The sequence below is a fragment of the Tachypleus tridentatus genome, chromosome 9 (genome assembly GCF_004210375.1).
Source record: "Tachypleus tridentatus isolate NWPU-2018 chromosome 9, ASM421037v1, whole genome shotgun sequence".
Taxonomy (NCBI): Eukaryota; Metazoa; Arthropoda; class Merostomata; order Xiphosura; family Limulidae; genus Tachypleus; species Tachypleus tridentatus.
Genome location: NC_134833.1, coordinates 72,843,809 through 72,864,313, shown reverse-complemented (window position 1 = coordinate 72,864,313; position 20,505 = coordinate 72,843,809). Strand labels below are relative to the sequence as shown.

At 31.9% G+C, this 20,505-nt stretch overlaps 1 protein-coding gene across 5 annotated transcripts in view; it reads right to left on the bottom strand.

Annotated features, from left to right (window-relative positions):
- LOC143225489 (uncharacterized) overlaps positions 1 to 20,505 on the bottom strand; it is an 82,942-nt gene that overhangs the window by 61,802 nt on the left and 635 nt on the right. For 2 of the 5 annotated variants that reach the window (XM_076454983.1, XM_076454979.1), the window contains exons 2-3: positions 7,542 to 7,792; positions 5,915 to 6,028 (exon numbers count right to left, since the gene is read on the bottom strand). The gene's annotated coding sequence lies outside the window, so the exon portion shown is untranslated. Of the gene's footprint in view, positions 1 to 5,914; positions 6,029 to 7,541; positions 7,793 to 9,023; positions 9,260 to 9,381; positions 9,526 to 20,505 lie in introns of all 5 variants that reach the window. The other 3 variants (XM_076454980.1, XM_076454982.1, XM_076454984.1) reach the window with 3 other exon arrangements.

The window sequence follows — 20,505 nt, the reverse complement described above, 5'->3', positions numbered from 1 at the left end:
CTTACCCTTACTTGAGTTTCTGGGATGGGTGGCTAGTTTAACATCAGCATCTGTATTTTGCCTGATACATGGGATATCCTCAAAGCATATGGATGTTATTAGCCACATATGTATACTATTACAATAATTTGACAAACTTGACTGCTAATGGTAATGTGACACACACACACACACACACGTGTATCACTTAATCAATAAGTAAACTAAAAACAAAACTATTACCAGACATCTTATTGCTCACAACAAAATAACAAATGCCAATAACAAATATTTAGAGAAATTAATTTCTATTGTAGATGCTTACAGCAATAAAATATTGCTGTCTCAACTTCTTAACTATAAACCTTCAGTAGGAACTAAAACAATCAACTTTTGAAAATGAAACTCAGAATTTATCATTAATTGTCACAGTTAAAATAATGATCCCCCCTTTCAATTATGCATGTGTAGATTTATGGCTAACAGACAGACAGACATAATCAATTGAGCCTAGGAAATATGAAAGATCTTACTACTATGGAAAAATAGGAAAACCCATGAATTAAATAAAACATAAGGAAAACTGTAAGTACAATTATATGCAAGTTTTGATCTGTACTAAACAGAATAACAAATAAAATAAGGCGAGCACGAATGACAATGAGTATGGGCAGTGTGTGTGTACACCTACCTAGGCAACACTTGCCATACAGTGGGATCTTCGGAAGAAACACGAAGGGGACCTTCAAAACTAAAAAAATTCATTATTAGTAATAAAGATACTCTCAACTCTTTATAACTTAGCAGATGTGGTTAAGCCAGCTACATGTGGGTATTTGAAAATCCTCAGAGGAAGACAGTGACAGACCACGAAAATAAGTATTGGGGAGGTCCACACACCAGATACTAGCCCTCATTATGGTGTCCAGTAAGGAACTCAACCAGGCTGTTAAAGACACAGAAATGTGACAAACCTGATGAGATATAACTTGCAGCAGAATTCTCAATGCCTCTATAGACAGCCCAGAATAAGTGATATTGATTAATCTTTGTACTCATCTCATAAAAGTAACCAGGAAGAAATACTAAGAAGAAGTATCCTAATGAATAAAATGTCTTTGTCTAGCACCTCTAAAAGTGTTAGTGTGGGCAACTTAACAGTTCTAAGCCCTCAATGGACATAAATGATCAGGATCTGATCAATCATACATGCAAAAAATAATAGTCCAATCAATTAGTTAAAAAGACTTATCCCCTTCCCTGGTTGCCAATGTCTTAGGTAAGAAGGGCCTGTCTTGGTATAGAAAGATGTAGGTAGAATGTGAAAAGTATCCTGTGTACAACTCTTATCAATGATGTCAACAGGTCAGTAGCAACTAAAAATAAGGGTGAAGGTAAAACATAGTACATGATGCTAAGAGCTGAAATGGATGTTCAGAAAGAGCACTTAATACCACCTTATTATCCAAGTTAGGTAACCAAAATGGTCCTTTGGGATGAAGGACCTGAAACAACTTGAGACTAGAGAGCACTGGGAACTCAACTAATGTTTGTATCTTCGAACATCTAAATGTAACTGATGACAATGGTTAGCATGAGATTAGTAGGCTTAACACTAATTTCTGCTCCTTCAGCACTTTCAGGAGCTCCCACCTTTTTCACTTCCTCTATAGCCATCTCTGTGGATGCAGTCACAATCTGACATCGTACGCCCAGCCATCCCGAAACTGAAAAGCTGGTTCCAGCAGTAGTTAATTGTCCATGGAATTGTATGTGCGTGTGTATAGGCCTAGAGATAAGAAGGCTTGTAATGATTTAGCAGAACACGTATGGTGCTGATACTAGTCCAAAGGGCAAAGCCCTGAACTGCAGCACCCAACTCTTGTGCATTAATGCAGATATACAATGACTCCACTCTGGGAATTTGCAAGTTTGCATTGGTGACATTGAACTTCATCAGTCATAACTCTGGTGAAAATGCTAATGCAAAGTGAGGGATGACTCCATCATGAACCTAAAAGGATCTAGAAAGTGATTTTTTAAAAAAAATCAATCACCAAATGCTATTCTCACATCTTCTTGGGCACAAAAAACAGACAGGAGTAAAATCACGGAAAGACTCAGATGACTCTCTCCATTGCCTCTTTCACTCACAAATCTTTGGTAGCTCTAGAATGAATTTCTGAAGGTTTAGGATCTGGTAAAGGTGAAAACACTGTAGGTTGGTGGGGGATAAAGATGGTGGTGATGTAAACTGAATGATTATTCTTATGCAAGAATGTATAAATACAAATAGATCTGTGGTAAAGATTTTCCATACATCAAAAACTCCCAGACCTGAGTCCCCCCCAGTCCCCAAAAGGTATATAGTAGTCATTGTTCCTACAAGCAGCATTCCAACCAAATGGAGAAACCTTGTGGATATTGACAGAATCTATTTTGAGTATTAATGTATTAAGGGGCTGATGTTTGGGGACTGGAACACTTGAATAGGAGTGGAACTATCACCCCCCCCCCTCTCAATATAAGTTGAGACATTGTATCAGTCTGCTAACAGCTCCCTGGACTGTGTGGCAGTGACTGTTTACAACTCTCATACAATTTTTAAACACGAAGAACTGCTTTTGCAACTCACAAATTTTTTTTAGAGTGAAACATTTATAATCTGATTGCCTTATACTAGTTTTTATACAACTTACCCTGTACAAAAAAAATTCAAACAGGTACTAGCTTAAAATAGCAGAACTTATTTCTGAATTTTAACTTTTTTTTTATTGGTTTTAATTGTGATATGATATTTACAACAAATTTTATGGGGAATATGGTCTGAAACAAATGCACTGAAACATTTTATTTATGCAGCTAAGGCAATTAAATAATAACATTAGAACAAAAATATGGACCCCAGATTACAGAGTCAAAAACAGACTTTTTAATTCAACTTTTGTTGTTACACTGATATCTTAAACATCAAGTTGATAGTGAGACAAGTAATAAATGCAACAAGTTACAGGCACCCTAATGTTACATAGTACATGTACAAGTATCTTAAAAATTGACTCAACAGCTTTTATTTAAGTTTATACGATTTTCTTGGGCACTTTTTCATTCTATTAATGAGGTTAATTTAGCAAATTATTTGCTTTTAACTTGAAATTGTACTGGAATTGGCAATCAATAAAGTTACTGCCATATAAGCAAGACTAAAAGAGAATTACTTTTGCATGCGTGTAATAAAGAAATTAAGATTTTTTTGGTTTGAATTTTGCACAAAGCTACACAAGGGTTTCCTGCACTTGCCATCCCTAATTTAACAGGGATTTAAATTTAAAAGCTACTCTTTTACCAATGAATAGTAGGATTGACAGTGACCTTATAATGTCCTCATGGCTGATTATGAGTCGAGTGTCTTAACCACCTGGCCATGCCGGGCCAAGAAATTAACACTAAACAAATATTATAAGAGTTCATACAATGCAGCTCTTTATGCATAAAAAACAATGAATCGAAAATACAATAAAGGGGTATTAAAGTTCAATTAATTAGGACCACACAGTACAAAAATGTTCTATGCCTGTTTCATGATTCAAAATGTTTGAAATTCAGAAACCTCTGGTAACTATTTTCTACAACAAAAACAAGTATTTAAAATTTTTCCAAAATGGTAGGACAAAACATACATGTGGAAGAGCACAGTGCATCCAGAGACAGTTCTCAAGCTGTATCTGTTACTGCAGGTAAAATGAAACTTGATTAGTTTGGACACCTAAAACCTGGATTATTCATGATCTGAATGGCTTTTCATCTACAAAAACATTCATAGCAGGATTTTAATCAGTAGTTTAGTACAGTTTTATTCTGAAACAGCTATTTTTCTTAAAAACAACAAGCACTTCCTATGGATATATATATATATATGCTTCTGTAATTCTACGAGACTCCATGACATTCAATAAGGGGTCAATCAGAATATGAAACAAGGTGATATTAATGACTAAAAGCAACTGCATATGCAGTTTGTACTGATTTACACCTATTTTTTTTATAACCTTCACATCCCTTAACAATAGGGATGTATGTATAGACTATGACTGATACTAACAGGTAATCAGTGATTTATGATAGTCAAGTCACAGTGCTCCAAAAGACATGTACAAATATCAGCATCATTAAAACTTGATTTTATACAAGAAAGCATGTACAACATTTTCTATTCAATAAGCCATGTGTTTCACTAAGCTATTCATAATTTGGATTATAATTATTTGCATTTTGTTTTAATCAGTTGTATGCCCACCCTTACCTATTTGCACCCTTATCTTTTTCAATTAATAATCATGTGCTATTAACAGCACCCACTGTATTCAAAGTGACTGATTTGACAAACCAGATATCTAGAAAATCTTGAAAAACAATTTCACTGTAAATGCAATTACAATGTCTTTGAATTTTTGGTCATTTTTAACTCACCATATAATAGCATACGTGAAAAATATTACGACATTTATTTGATATTATACAGCAATTAAGTATTTAATGATTATTTTAGATTTATTTCATCAAAAGTAAATTTAAAAACAATCTGCATTATATTCCTAATGCACTCTTTGATTTCCTGTTCCTTCTGCTGTAGAATGCAGTTTTGCCTATTCAAGGCTTATCAGTTTGAATCAGCAATCCACAGGAATACTTGGTGACCAACAACTCAATATTTCAATAATTAAGTTCAACTCAAGTTTCTATAAAAGGTTTCCAGAATTTTAATGACCTCTAGATAGAACAAAGACTAGTCCAATTAAAGTAACAATATGCATATTACAGAGCTCCTGTTTTTCTCTGTAATAACAGCCCTTTTTTATTTGTTTGTCTGCATAAAATTCCACAGCTTGAAGGAAATACTGTCAATAAAGGGCACACTAGAAGTTTGAGAATGTCAAACATGGAATATAAAGGGAAATGTTTAACAGTTCTGACATATAATGAATCTTTACTTAGGAATTTATAACAGTGCTTATTAATATTGCCCAGACATGTGCACATAAAGCAGCAATGAGTTTAAATTATTATCAGCTAGCTTTACAAAAATGTTTTTTTCACCTAATACCTTAATTAAAATATCTTTTCTTTCACAGTTTAATCCTTTTACAAAGCCATTTCATATAATACAGTGACTTATCTGTTCATGAGATTTTTAAAACATTCATAATTCAAACATCATAAGTTTCAAATATGTATTCCATGTCATCTGTATAACCATTTCAGTTCTAACTTGTAGAGTTTACTTTAAAGCTTTATCATGTCACCCCGCCTAAACTAAGAAAAATAAGGCCATGAATTTAACAATAAAACAAGCTTTATTATTGGGGTCTGTTGTGATGTTAATTCACTAGATGCCACCTAGTTTAAAAAACTGTTTATTTAAACTAGTCACAATTTTCAAACTTAGATTGCAATAATAAAATATATAGAATGCTTAAATGTACTTAATCCTGTAAGACAAACTCTGAAAAAGAAACCAGAATAAGGTAGATTATTGTAGTATAATATTCAGTCTTTTGAGTTGAAAGCATCATCATTTGATTATTTTAATTCTGTGCTATTTCACTATGAAAATAAAAAAAACTACAAGATACATTTTTTGCATTATATATGACTTTTAGTTAGTTGGATTATTTTTAGGAAATGAGAGGGAATTCAGACAAGTTTCTTTCATGACAAAAAAAAAAGGAAAGCTATCTTTATTTGTATAATTCATACATTGATTAATTTGAAAAACAGGGAATTAGAGTATTGTACATATATTAGTAAGTCTGTTGACATATTGGAATTATTTAAGGACTCATAACTATTATCTTTTCCTTAAGTCTTCATTTCCAAATCTCAAATTAAGGATGTTATAATGTACAAATCATGTAATATAAATACAAGTACTCACCATAAAGTTCAAGAAATCAACAGATCTTGTAAAAAAAACATTTAGAACTCTTGAATTAGGAAAGCAGGCAGATCAAAATTCATTGACTTGACAAACGTACACTGCTGAAGTTGTCTAGAAGAAAAAGTATTTTCTTTGTGTACAAGGAACTTTTCTATAAAAGCATTATAACACTAAATATATATGTGGGACTTTCGCAGGTTATTTACAAAAAAGAAAAACAAATAAACTTCACTGGTTTTTCCCATGACTTTCAATGCTATAAACACAGGAATATCTATCTTAACCACAGCACATTGCTCTTTGTCAGGATTCCAATGATATAAATTTCTTAATCATAAAATCCTTTTCTCCAAAGATGTACATCTTGTTGTATAACATAGTAGGTAAACCAAATTTATTATCAAGTTACATGGCACATTCAATAACCAACATGCACAAACATTACAGTTTGTGGTAAAGTCATATGAAGCACAAAAGTATGGAGTAATTATTCACTTTGATTTACAAGAAAGTCTAATATTAGATGAGATTGCATGAAATTAAAGAGCCATGGATAAACCAGAAAATACATCTGTAAAAAATACTACTGTTAAGATTATTTCTAGCCTTTAAAAATTTCAAGACTCAAAGAAATATAATTTCCAAAGCTTTACCTCATTTTTAAGGTTCTATATGAACACTGCATATTAGTTGTAGAAAAAAAATAATATTGGTAGTTTCAAAATACTGTATGACTGATGATATTCTCAATGATATAAGGTCAGCTAACAGTTAATCTTCAAATTCTCATATTTTAGCAATAACATTCCCAATGATTAATTCCTTTCAACAAAATATAAGCATGTAAAGAATTACACATGGTTCTCACAGATTTTACAAAGAAAGGTTTCAGGACTTTTTCAAGACAATACTCAAATTTCTAATACTCTTCAAATTCTGTTGATCACATACATGTACCAGCAGCAACTAGAATAGTTGAGTACCACAAGGCACAACTTTTACAAAGGCAGTCATAAAATATAAGCAATTCCTATTTTAATATGGATTCTTTTCATAATTAAGCAAATCATCATCATCAAAACTTAAATTTCCAGACTTTGGCTCATTTCAAGGACAGATGAAAACTGATAATGTGTACTAAATATTAAAGCTCAACTATAGTCACCTATGAAAAACACACTTTCAATTGCAACTGTAATGTCAAAATTGACAAAGTCAAAATTTAATATAATTTAACTTTAAATATCAATTCAATACAAAAGTGAAAAATGGAATATCTTGTTTAAAACCAAATGCTAGCTTTCAATCTAAACTTGTTAATCTGTCTTTGGTATGTCCTAACTCCTTGATCTTAAATTTACACAAACAATCACAATGCAGTGAAAGAACAAAATCACCTACTGACAAGGACCTTGGAAGTAACATATTCATAACAGTCTACTGATATGCAATGTAAAATAGAACTATCAAAAGCTTCTACACTTTTGTACAACACAAATGTACAAATTATCAAACATGTTCAAAACACACAAATTTTGCTCAGAAACTACAGAATCTCAAGTAATATATATACTAAGAGTCTACTGTTTCACAGCGTACATAAAAATAAAAATTAAGCACTCACTTGATGAAAGATAAAATTTATCACTTTGATGATTGCAGTGGCCCTGAAATGCTTCCACCTTCATTTTGTGCAAACAGGAACAATTACCCCATTTAACTAACAGAACAAGCAAAAATAGAAAAAGTGTTGTGGAACTTTTTCCCTTTTATGAATAATACTAATTTATTCATGATCCACTTGTATTCCTAAATTATCAAGATCCATAGTTCAGCCAGTATTTCAAGTGTTATTAGATAACATCAATGTTGCTCCTGTAAAAACAAAGTTTTTCAGTTAGGGCAACCATCTTCCTTTTATAATGAACAGTAAGGTTCACTTAAAATCACACCTGTATAAACTGCTTTATATTTAAAAATCCTAAATTATACTTTTGTTGTAAAAAGTGGAGTATATCACAAAACATTTGATTTGTGAGAATCACTGAAATATATTTCATTCATTTTACCTTTCTTTAATGTTATGACATATAAATTGTTTGCTACAGATAGTGTGGAACAGTTTTAGTAAAAACTTGAAAGAGTTAATATACTGAGTTATTGTAGAGCTCGGATACATTTTAATATTTAGAGGTTACTTACCCATTATGTTATCTTTATAAGCAACTTGTTTAATTGAATTGGTAAACTTAATTCAGATAAGTTGTTACAATTTATGTTTCTTCATGAAATTCAACTTCTAATTTTACATGCACGAGTTGTCTATTAATTCCCATTTCCAAAAAAAAATTCAAAGTGAAGGTGTAGTACATAATTATTTCTGAAGTACATTATGTTTGATGACACATACTATCATGTTGATTGTTTATAAAATTTGAAATATTTTTCTCTTGTGTAAGTGAATTGCCATTATATTGGGTACATTTGATTTTTGTGTATATTGTAAGAAAATACTCACATTACCGTATTTTATCAAACTGAATTAATTACTGGCATTACTTTTACCCAGATATATACATACAAAGAGCATATGAATAACCTGGGGTACATACTCAACCAGAAAAAATATCAGATATTCCCAATATTGTACACATTAATGTCATGGGGTTTGTATAATAAACAAATTATACCAAAAGAAATAAAAAGGGGAAAAACACTTAAATTGAAAGCAGATATGAACAATAATGTATCATTGAGAAGTTACAACTGTGGATAAATGTACACATCTTAAACAATACATACTGTATATCAATTATATATGAAATATTAGTACTAAGATCCATTCAAATATACCTTTTGGAGCAGTACTACTTGTATTTGAATACTTTGGTAGGGAAAATTAAGGTATTTATATTAAAATTCAATGAAATATTCATTTTTCCTGAATAGTTTAGTGAGTACTTAATATATTAAGAGTAAATATCAACTTTTGTACTCATCAAATTTCTATACTGTCATTATTAAATCCACAGCATATTAATTTTTCCTTCAATACAAGATTCATTGAAGAAGCAATAAATTTTATCCATGATGAGAACATTGTTACCTCCAGTTGTGTTTATGGGTTGATGACTAAGATTGACAGCATTCAGTCCAGATATAATTTAAATCTTATCTCTGCAATAAAGAAATTGTTCACATCCAGCTGACTCAATATGAGCAATGCTTGGTTATGGCACTGGATCCAAGATTTAAACTTGATTAGCGTTTCACTCGATCTATGATATGTGAATCTAATCAAATGCTCTTGTAGCAAGAAGTCAGTTTCCTCTTAAGATAATCCTACAACCATAGAACAAAAAGAGAACTATAAATCTCTCTCTTACAAAAAAAGCTCTTTAGTTTCTTTGCCGTTTTCATGATATCAGTCACTTCCTTCAGAGGATACAGAGATTAACATTTACCTCAGTGGTCCTTGCATTCTAGAAGAAAGCAACCCTCTAGATCAATTGAAGATCCATGAAAAACTTTCCTATCCTTCTCTACTAGCCAAACCTGAATGTTCCAGGAATGTTCCATGATTATTGATCTCCAGTACTGACCCCATCCTGACATGAATAGTTCAGTTTCAAGAAAAAGGAAAAGTAGCATGTATTTAATGTAACTAATGATAGAAATAAGAACACAAAGGATTTTTATAAAATAGAATTGATTATCCATTAAATAAAAAACATCAAGAAAAAAAATTAAAAATTTATTCTCCACCTTTAAACTCATCTAGTACTTTCCTCATAAGTCTTCCAAGTATATATAAAAAAACTTTTGAAACTTGTATCTGGGAAATCCCATCCTGTTCATTGTTGCACCAAACACTGGTATAATATGTGAAACAGATATAGCACTCTCCATATTTCTTTCCTCAATTTATCATCCAAATGTTTTATTTAATAGTACTTTTACTAAAATTTTATTTGCATTTAACATTAAGTTAACTGTTAGCAAAATAATACAATAAGGTATTTATGCAGTCAAATAAATAGGTTATATACAGGCAGTACAAAACAGTTTTACAAATTACATTATATATAAAGTGCAAACATTAAAAAAGATAAAGCTTTAATGATGAACAAAATGGACAAATGAAAGAATAACAAAAACAGTAGAACAGCAAGAACACCGAGCTTAATGACAAGTTACTAAAAATGAATAATAGGGAAAATAGATATGGCTACAGTCCAAAGTTTGTTTCAAATATCAAACAGTTGCACAACAATAAAATAATATAATCAAGGTACAGTAGATAGGAAAGGTGTTCATTGCTCACTGATGTCAAGTACTGCATAAATTTACATTACTTTAATATTTTCAGGAAAACAATTTAAAAAGCTTCCATTTCCAAATAAAAACAACTACTACTTAAGTATCTAAATATTCTACAATACTAAATGTAAAATTAATGAAATTCTTCTTTAAGTTTGTAAATTCCACAAAACTGTAGTGAACAAGTACTTTGGAAAACTTCAGACTTTTGTAATATAACAGTGAATATTTTTGAAACCATAAACATTCAGTGATAATGCATTTAAGAAAATTTAAAACGTTTATCAATAGATAGTTTTAAGAACTTAGCTTGGCAATCCTATGTGTATAATTGTTTTGATCAAAACATAAAATGAACTGAAATCACTCAGCAAATAGCTATTTCATCAAGAATATTTTCAGTTAATGTGTGTGATCGCACACGCATATATAACTAAATGAGTAAAAAATTATATTTTACATCACCTCATACAATTGAAAAAGTGATGTGACCAAAAAAACTGAACAAATATGACAAAATAAAATTACAATATACAATATTTTAACACCAGCAACACAATAATTTTAGTTTACATCTTTTATTATTACTTTTGAAACCATATAAGGAAATTGCTGAAAACACACCTTATTGATTCAAAAGAATGTGTGTGTGTTTTCTTACAGCAAAGCCACATCGGGCTATCTGCTGAGCCCACCAAGGGGAATCAAACCCCTGATTTTAGCTTTGTAAATCCGTAGACATACCGCTGTACTAGCAGGTGGCAATTTAAAAGAAAAACTTTAAGTTTCACATTTAGGCAGTCAGTGGTAAGTGCTGTTCAATTTAATACATATAATTCTTACTCTCTAAAATCATCAACAAAAGAAGCAAAATCAGTTAGTAAACTAGAAGTCATGATAAACAGTGATTGTACTGTTTATAAATAGTACTGGTGCATGCTTATGCAATTGAGTAATAATAATGACAGTCCCACACTTTCAGCAGGTGTGAGCCACACCCCTGAATATGTTATTAATTTGAATTTAATTTTTCTAGTATTTTAAAATTCAAATTACATGATAATAATTTACCTCCTAATATAATGTAAGGAAATTCCATTATAGTAAGTATTTAACTAATGTACATATACTTTTTCTTTACGATAACTTGTTCATCAAATTGAATTAATCACTTTATACTTTTCCAATAAAAACATATCTTACATGATTTATTTTAATTCTATACTTTGGAAACACTACAACATGCACATAACTTTTAAAACTGAACAGCTAATTTTATACAACAATAACAAACATATATATTTAGTAACAAATAAAGCTCAAAGTCCCTAATACCATCATGATTCAGTTGTCATTTTTGCTCTGACAACATGGGTACTTTTTATGTACAATCTTCATATCAATATTTACAGTGAACCTTTGTAATTTAAAAAATACACCATACTATATACTACCTTCTACTGCAATGAAGTTGTACAGTGTTTGCATGAAAATGAAATTTTCTACAACACTGCAAGTATTTAACACTAATCAATTCAAAATATGTTCATATGTATAAAATTATCCTTCAAATAATTACTAATTGTAGTAATAGATAAAGCTTAGTTTTAATAATTCCCAGCCAGTTTATCATAATTTTTACAAATTTTCTGTCACTAATGTAATAATACTACCTAAACTCTAATATGAAATATGTTTTAAGATTTTGGGAGTAAAGTATAAAATAACATTGAGTTTCAAAGTATATTACAGATACAAGATCCAGTGGTGAACTATTAATTTATTAATTTTATAGTTGTTAATTTTTTGTGTTGAATGTGCACAAATTCACATCTATAAAGTTGTTTTTATGTGATGTCTTGGTATGACATCATGCTTACTTTTGAGTATACAACTTCAGAACCATCCTCTAGTTTAATTTTATCACTTATGCACACTCTTTTGACTTGGTTTGTCATTTTGTATGGGTAAAGGGATGATTTTCAGAGCTGAGATTTTATCTTTTTTCTGGGATAGAAAGATATGCTTATTGGCCATCTTAGTTCACCCTGTTTCACTTTGATTATAATAGTTTTCATTTCTGAACACACCCTTCACATTCAAATTACTTTCAGATAGGAGTGATAATTTAGAAGATTGAAATGTTCTGTTTGACAGGACCTAAGCATAAGTTTAATTTTTAAATGGAAGTATAAGAAGGTACAAAGAGAAGGGAGGTACATATGAGCTGTTCTCATGTGCAGTTGATGACAATCATCTTTGTCCACTTATTTTATTTGAATGAATGAATGTACAGTTCAGACCTGCATAGCAGTCAACTGTGCTTATGGTCACCTGTTTCCTCAGTACCAAGCTCTCTCTGAGCTCAGTATTGCATCCACCCAAAACACCATACTATTACTTACAGTCTCAAAAACAAGCCCAGGTTACAACTAGTTTGAAGAAAAGTGAAGCTACAAATACGTGTTATTGGCCAAGAAGTACAAATGAAGCCATTTTAACTCTCTGTGAATCAATGATATTTTTTTGTATTACAGCTATTGATTTTTATACAAGACAAAAAAGATAAAGAAAGCATTACTTATATGGTTTACTAACAGTGTATATAACAAGGCTAAAACCTTATTTAAAATATTTTAAGATTCAGATACATGTGGCAAATATAGTTGTACAAAATAGCACACTTAAGAGCAATAGATATCCATAAAAATATGCCTAGTCAATGACAAGTTATGCTTCATAAACTGTAGAAGTATCAATCTTTCAACAAAAAGACTGAATTTAATGAAATGTGTTGCAGATTAACAACTGTAATGTACGTGTGTGTGTGTGTGTGTGTGTGTGTGTGTGTGTGTGTGTGTGTGTGTGAGACAAGGAGTTAAAAAGTTTGGAATGATGAAAACATGTTAACTTCATGGAAAAGTTGTGTAACAAAACTTTCATTACCTCCCAAATTTTAATGAAAGAAACAAACAGGTCACGTCACAGGATACTGCTGGTTTACCAAAGTCATTATGTGTATTTAACTTTTGCTGAAAAATGAACAGTTTGTTCCTAATAGTATCCATGTCTTCAGTTTTATTTTTGTTGTTGTATTTTTTAAATCAAATACTTCAGAGGATATTCTGTGCACAACCACCAAACCGCAACAAACTGTGGCAAAGCCCACACAGTCACCTGATTTCGAACTATCCATACCAATGAGAATGGAAGGATGGTTCAAAAAAATGTTCAGCAAATAAAAGATGGTACTTCTGATTGGGAGTATCTGTTTTTCTCAGCTGAGTTAAAGAAATGTCACATTTGGGTGACCAGTAAATACAGCAATGTTATCCAAGAACAGATCCAATTCATCCAACTGCACCTAGATATTAAGGCCAAAAGGAACAATGGCAGATCTTCTGTTCCAAAAAAGCATGGCACACTGAGGAAAGAAAACACAACTCCAGGTGGGATGCTGAAGGAAGAGTCAAAGTTTTGAAGCATGCAGTAAAGACAGTTGCAAATTACAGAGGTGGAGAGGAGATTCATGACACTATGTATAAGCTCTGAACTGAGGAAGTGTATAAAGCCCTGGAGCAGAGCTGAAGTCCCTATTGATGAATGGGGTCCAGCATCTTCAAGGTTGAGGTCCTGACAAAGCCACAGACCAGTGACCCATAATCTAGTTTTGATCAAATAATAGCATGACATATCTTTAGCACAGAACATTGATCCGCTCCCCAAGTGGTGGAAAAGAGGACATAGAGGATATTCAGTGCTCTTGTACATTTGACTCATAGCTGCTTGATATGTAGTATAAAATGCATGCAAACAGTTTTAGAGAGAGAAAGAAAGTTAAAACTGTTTACTGTGGTCCACTTCAGTAAATGATTGAGGGCAGTGTGTGGCTGCCGCTCAATAAACCTCATGTTCGACAACTGACACGAGATTTGGAAGTCATCAACATAGAGCCCATGTGGAACAGTAAGAGGAAGTTGTTAAGCAATGGCATTAATCTTTATATTGAAAAGTGTGACACTCAAAACATAGCCCTAAGGGACTCCAAGTTCCTGTAAAAAGAACGGGAAATTGTTGAACCCACATGAACTTGGAATTGCCTGCCCATTAAAAATTTTTTTAACAAAAACCTGCAAATGACTATGTAACCTATATAAGTGGAGGTCTTGCAAAATGCTATACCTCCACGTTCTATGATAAGCCTTCCCAATGTCAAAGAATATTGACACAAGATGTTGTTTGAGAAAGGCTTCTCTGATTGATGTTTCAAGTTGAATCAGATAGTCCGTGGTGGATCGCTGTCATTGGAACTCACACTAGGTGGGTGAGAAGAGGTTGTTTAAATCAAGGAACCAAATGAGATGAGCATGAAACATCCTCTATAAAGTCTGACAGATAGCTCATCAAGGCAATTGGATGGTAGTTTGAAGGAATCTTGGGATCCTTCCCAGGCTTAGAGAAAGATAAGACAATAGCCTGGCACCAGGCATCAGGAAAAACATTCTCCTGACAGATACAGTTAAAGACAACCAGAAGACTAGCATGACAAGCAGGAGAGAGATGGTACAGCATCTTGTAGTGAATATTATCAGATCCAACTGATATGCTGCCAGACCAATGAAGGGCCAGTGAGTTCCACCAGCATAAAGGGGCAGTTACAGTCATAGAGACAATCAGCCCAAAAGGAAAAATTATCGCTCTGCCAGAGTCTTGATGGCTAAGAAAATGCAGGATGATGAAAAGGTACTAGATACCTGGCAAAAGCTTTCACCTAGAGTATTGGCAATCCTCTGGGTATCAGCTACTTCCTGGCTATCAGAGAGCAAGATCGAGATGGAGACAGAATTACACTGCTAACTGATTTTCTGAATCTTGTCCCAAATCACTTTGGAACTTGTGGTAGAAGAGATACAGGTTGTGAACTTAATCCCAGATTCCTTCCGGCTTTGATGTCTTACCCACCAAGCATGTGCACAGGCCTGCTGAAAAATGATGCAGTGCGAGAGTGTGGGATACCTACGAAATGTATCCCAGGCCTGTTTTTGAGCCTTCCATGCCATGTGGCAGGCAGGATTCCACCATGGACGAAGATACTGTGGGAAACGTGTGGAGATTTTGTGAATACATTCATCAAGTGCCTGTATAATACAGTTAGTTGCTGCTACCACACAGTTGTCTATTGATGGCTTACTGACAATGGCAAGATCAAGTTCTGCGAGAGCAGTGAAAGAGGACCAATGGCTTGATCCAGCTTCCACCTGTGCACACAGGTTGGGTGGCATCAATCACAGCCAGTCTCTTTCAAAACTTTAGGAAAATTATCAATGCCTCGTTGGTTATTGTTAACCCTCAAGGAAAATTGGGAGAATAGTGAAGGGGAGAAAACAGAGACGAAAAGCAGTAAATGACTGACTAGGTGGCAAAATTACGTGTCCTGATTGTTAGATAAATTAACTGAGTGCAAAAAAAATTCTCATTTTCTGATTATGGAATACAACACTACTAAGGAAAAATTCATTTTAACCTTTTCAACACTCAGCATGTGTCCCTACAGAATGAGAAATTATCTAATAAAGAAAAAACATTCTACATTCATTATTTTTAAAAGGAAGACTTCTACATTCTAGACACACTAACTACATTTGACTTTAGCATGTATATACCAAGTAATACCAATGTAATAAGTAGCACAATTACATGACATACATCCAGGTTAAAAAAACATGTCGATAAATCACAAGTATATAGCTACAAAAATAACCTACAATCTATCAAACACTCCTGAAACTCTATACATCATGATGTTTAACCTAAAAAAATTGAATTTGTTTACTTTGTTTGAATAGACTAAAATAATATCCAACATATAATATGCTATATTAATAGATTAGAGGTAAGATGTGCTGAACTGAACTACTGAAAAATACATGTAAAAACAGCTGATTTGGGTTTAGAAAATTTTTTATGTAGAGGAGCGAACAACGTTTCGACTTTCTTCGGTGAACCTGACGATGACCAAAGAAGGTCAAAACGTTCGCTCCTCTACGTAAAAAATTTTCTCAACCCAAATGAGCCGTTTTTACATAAATATTTTTCTTTACAAGTGGGTTTTCTCGACATCACTGAGCTACTAAAATTTAAATTATTTTTTTGTATCAATTGGAAAACAATCTCTTACTTTGCAAGCTATATGTTGGTTTTATTATTACATTATGATTTTTAGCTCTTGCTATTGAAATGCTTAGGGCTGAGTTACATTTATGTGGAATGCTTTCCATTCCCACATAGGGTATAGTTAAGTTTTAAATGTGCTAATCATACACTAAATAGTGTTAGTAAAGGACTTGATACTTTTCATAAATTTATTACTTGTCTTTAGCTTTTTTGTTTTATATACATCATTAACTGTAAAAATAAGACTTAGAGCAATGACATTTAAATATGAAGTCTGAAATAAGCCTAAAAATTTCATTTTTTGTTAATTATGACCAGCTACTTTGAGATAATTAATGTACATCAATGTAACTAGTGTTGATATAGCAGCTTTTGGTTTTTGATCTTTAAATCTAATTAATTGCCTGTAAACTATTATAGTATTGTAATGCTTTTCCTTTTCCACTTACAATGGATACAGATGGTTAAAAGCTAGTTTCAACTGTCTTAGGGTAACTGATTTTTTTTTAAAGCTTATAAAACAAATTTTAATGTTGGCTTTTGAGAAAAAATCTGCATGTTTGTGTGAAAAGATAGTTCAGGTTACAAATTTAGAAGAAAAAATATGAAAAAGTCTTAATGCTAAGGTTGTTTTCTAAATTATTAGGAGAAAAAGGTAATTTTACTAAAGTGCCTGTAGAAACTAGTACCAAGGGAACAAGCCTTTAAATTGAACAAGTAATTGATTCATACAGCTTTGAGTTGTTGGTAATGATTTGGGATAAAACACTCCAAATGTGTCTGTAATAGGTGATATAGCAGCTTTCTGTTCTTGATCTTTTTTAACTCTTATTTATTAGTTGCCTGTAAACTACTGTAGTACTGTAATGTTTTTCCTTTTCCAGTTACAATGGATACAGAGGGTTAAAAGGTTTACTGAAAGGTATAGCTGGTTGATTAACTCAACTAGACTATTACCTATAATCTTCAATTAATGTCACAAAAGCAATGAACTAACCAAAATTTATTATTATTACTCTAGCTATACAACTGATCAAACTATTACCATTATGATTTCTCTTTTTTTTATTATTATTAAAGTTTGTTTAGGCTACTAAACCCATTTGTCACCACTCCTAACTTTGAACTTTCAGCTAATCAGAAAGAAGGCAACTGGACAGCAGCACCAAACTCTTAGACTAATTCTCATTAGCAAGTAAGAAGTAGAATGGATCATCACATAACACCTTAGTAGCTTTGAGACAACTTGCATTTGTTCAGTTTCAGATGCATACCAATACTCAGTACAATAGCTAGAACTATTTCTGTTGATGCAACTGCATATAACAATATATACACAACTCATAAACTTGAAGGCATGGCCAAGTTGCCTTTGGTTACATAACTAGTCAGAGTGATGCCTACTGAGTTCATCTTAGTTGGACTATACAAACTAACTCAATTTATTGTTTACTACCAACAAGGTATAAATATTCCATGTCATTCAGGATAAAACTGAATCAGTTAAAAATGTTAATATTCAATGTTATTTGTTTGCTCAAAGAATTTTGATTGCTATATACATTGATTATTTAACTGCATTTGTCAGAAATTACTACAGTAAGTAATAACAGTAACAATATAACATTAAGTGATTAACCTATTTACACAAATTGTTTAATAACAACTAGCACTAGCTAGATAAGCAAATACTAATCTTATGAGATAGAAAAATTCTTGTTAAATGAAGCATATAGTTATTTAGTTAGTTAGCTTATAAAAATGTACAAGTAGAAACCCACAGAAAGGTATTAATCATACTTCTACCTTGTTACTGGTTTTGTATATTACATACATAATACATTTTCATGTACAATGGTTTGGAGTTACAAATGCAAATTCTAAACTACTATATCTGATAATGTGTATCATATTAAACAGAAGGTAACTCAAAACTGTCTTAAAAATTTGAAAATATGAAGATTAGTTTCATTTCTGAATAATGAAGTAGAAAATTCCTCTAACCACCTAGCTCTACCACAAAATAAGTATGCATTTTAGTGCATGGAAAACTATGACTCGAATTTGCTTACTTTGAGTGTTTAAATATTAGTAATTTCAAATTCAGTGGCACCTCACTTATGCAATATACTGGCTGAATAAAAAGTTCAGGTACAGTCATCTCCAGTTTAAAACTGGTATTAAGAAAGAATGATATCAGTTCATAGCCCCTTCCACTGTCATTGGTATTATTAATTGAATAGTGACACTGACTGTTAAAATTACATCCCTTCACAGCCAAAAGTGAACAGCATTTAACAATCTATCACAAATACTACCATGCATGATGCTGTGCAGGAGAAATAAACTTTTAAAGATAGGTCCTGAGGAATGTGCTTGTTTTATTATTCATGCCACAGTTAAACACAATGGTGCTAATTAATGAATGGCAAAAGAAATAGATTAACAAGAAACAAAGAGCAACGTCGCTGCTTTAAGGATAAAAATTTCTGCATGTAGTATATGTAGAAATTTAAGAGCTTTTTTGTGTATTTTTAGGTACAAGCAACAAATCTTAAACAGGATGCAAAAATAAAATGACAGATAATCAGAGAAGTCTGAATCAAGAAACAAAATGTTTAGATCTTGTGAGACAGCTTTAATGACAGCAAGATGTTTACAAGTGATGGATTTCACTTAAGCAAGTTAGAAAACTAACCAAATTTTATAGATTGCTTAAACCAGGGTAATCAGAGGTGCATAGATAGAGCTCCGACCTTGGAAACTGGATAATTTTATGGATAACATACAGTAACTGTAAACTATACTAACAACACTAATATTAAAACTATACAATTAACATGTCTGATTTCATGGTATTATTTGAATGAGAATATGAAGGTTATTTTGATAGTTTTAAGGTAAGGGTTAATAATTAATGATAGTAAACTACTGAACTGGTTACTGATGCAATTTAACTATTAAAGCTTAGAAAAAATTAGTAGTGTACATTTCAGAAGAAAAATTTATAGAACTTTCTTTGGATCATTACATTGATGACTGCATCTCAGTCATTTATACTGCCAGGTTCTAAGTATAGAAAGTTACTATAATTGTGATTAATAAGATTGTTTCACTTGCATATATTATGCTGGTTTTACAATCCTCATTTCAGCTGCATAGCACACCCAGGCTACGTAACAGAAATTGAGATAGTGAAATTACAGCTTAAACTTAACTGAATCGTTGCAAGACATGGGAAAGCTAGTTCAACTTGCACCAACAACTTATGTAGCCCATATCAATGGGAATGCACTTCAACTATTCTTCCCCATGACAAAAATAATGACAGTCAATTCACTATTTCTGCCTGTCCTCAATTTCACATGTGGTTAAACAAAAAAAAAGTTACAGACATGGATTAGTTATAGATTTATGGAATGATCTGCCTGGTGATAATGTAACCCAATTTAGTTTTTTGTTTGAAAAGCTTTAGTACTTTTATGGTGCCTTAGTTTCTTGTTTAGGTAAATGGAAAGAGGAGATGACCTCAATGAGTCAGCTGGACTTCTGGTACACTACTCTGCTTTACATTCTTGTGATATAGTGCAATCCTTAGATTTGCAACTTCAAAGGCAACTATAAAACTAATATTAAAAGCAAAATTCTTCCAAAAGTTTAATAGCTCTCTGTACATTATCTTAAATACTAACTTTTGTACTCTCAAAACATGTTTGGGTGATTTCTTATTTTTAACTTGTTTTCATTCTCATATAGTGTCTTCTTTTTACAAATAAAGCAAGTTACTTATTATGGAATAATCACAACTATAGTAGCCTCAATGGTGGCTGGAAGTTAACTTCCAATAAAATAGTAATCTAACAAACTAAAAGTTCAAAAATATCTGAATGGAAATTTACTAAACTACATTGATTAAAAAATTTCTTAATTTTTTGTCAGAATCAAATATCTTCACTTAAAATTAGAGTGGCACTTCTCCGGAATTTATTTTAGCACTATCTACATTCTTTTACTTGCTTCAGACTTAAAATTTAAAGATATAACATTAAATTCCTTATTTGTCAAACTTATGATGCAAATCACAACCTACATTA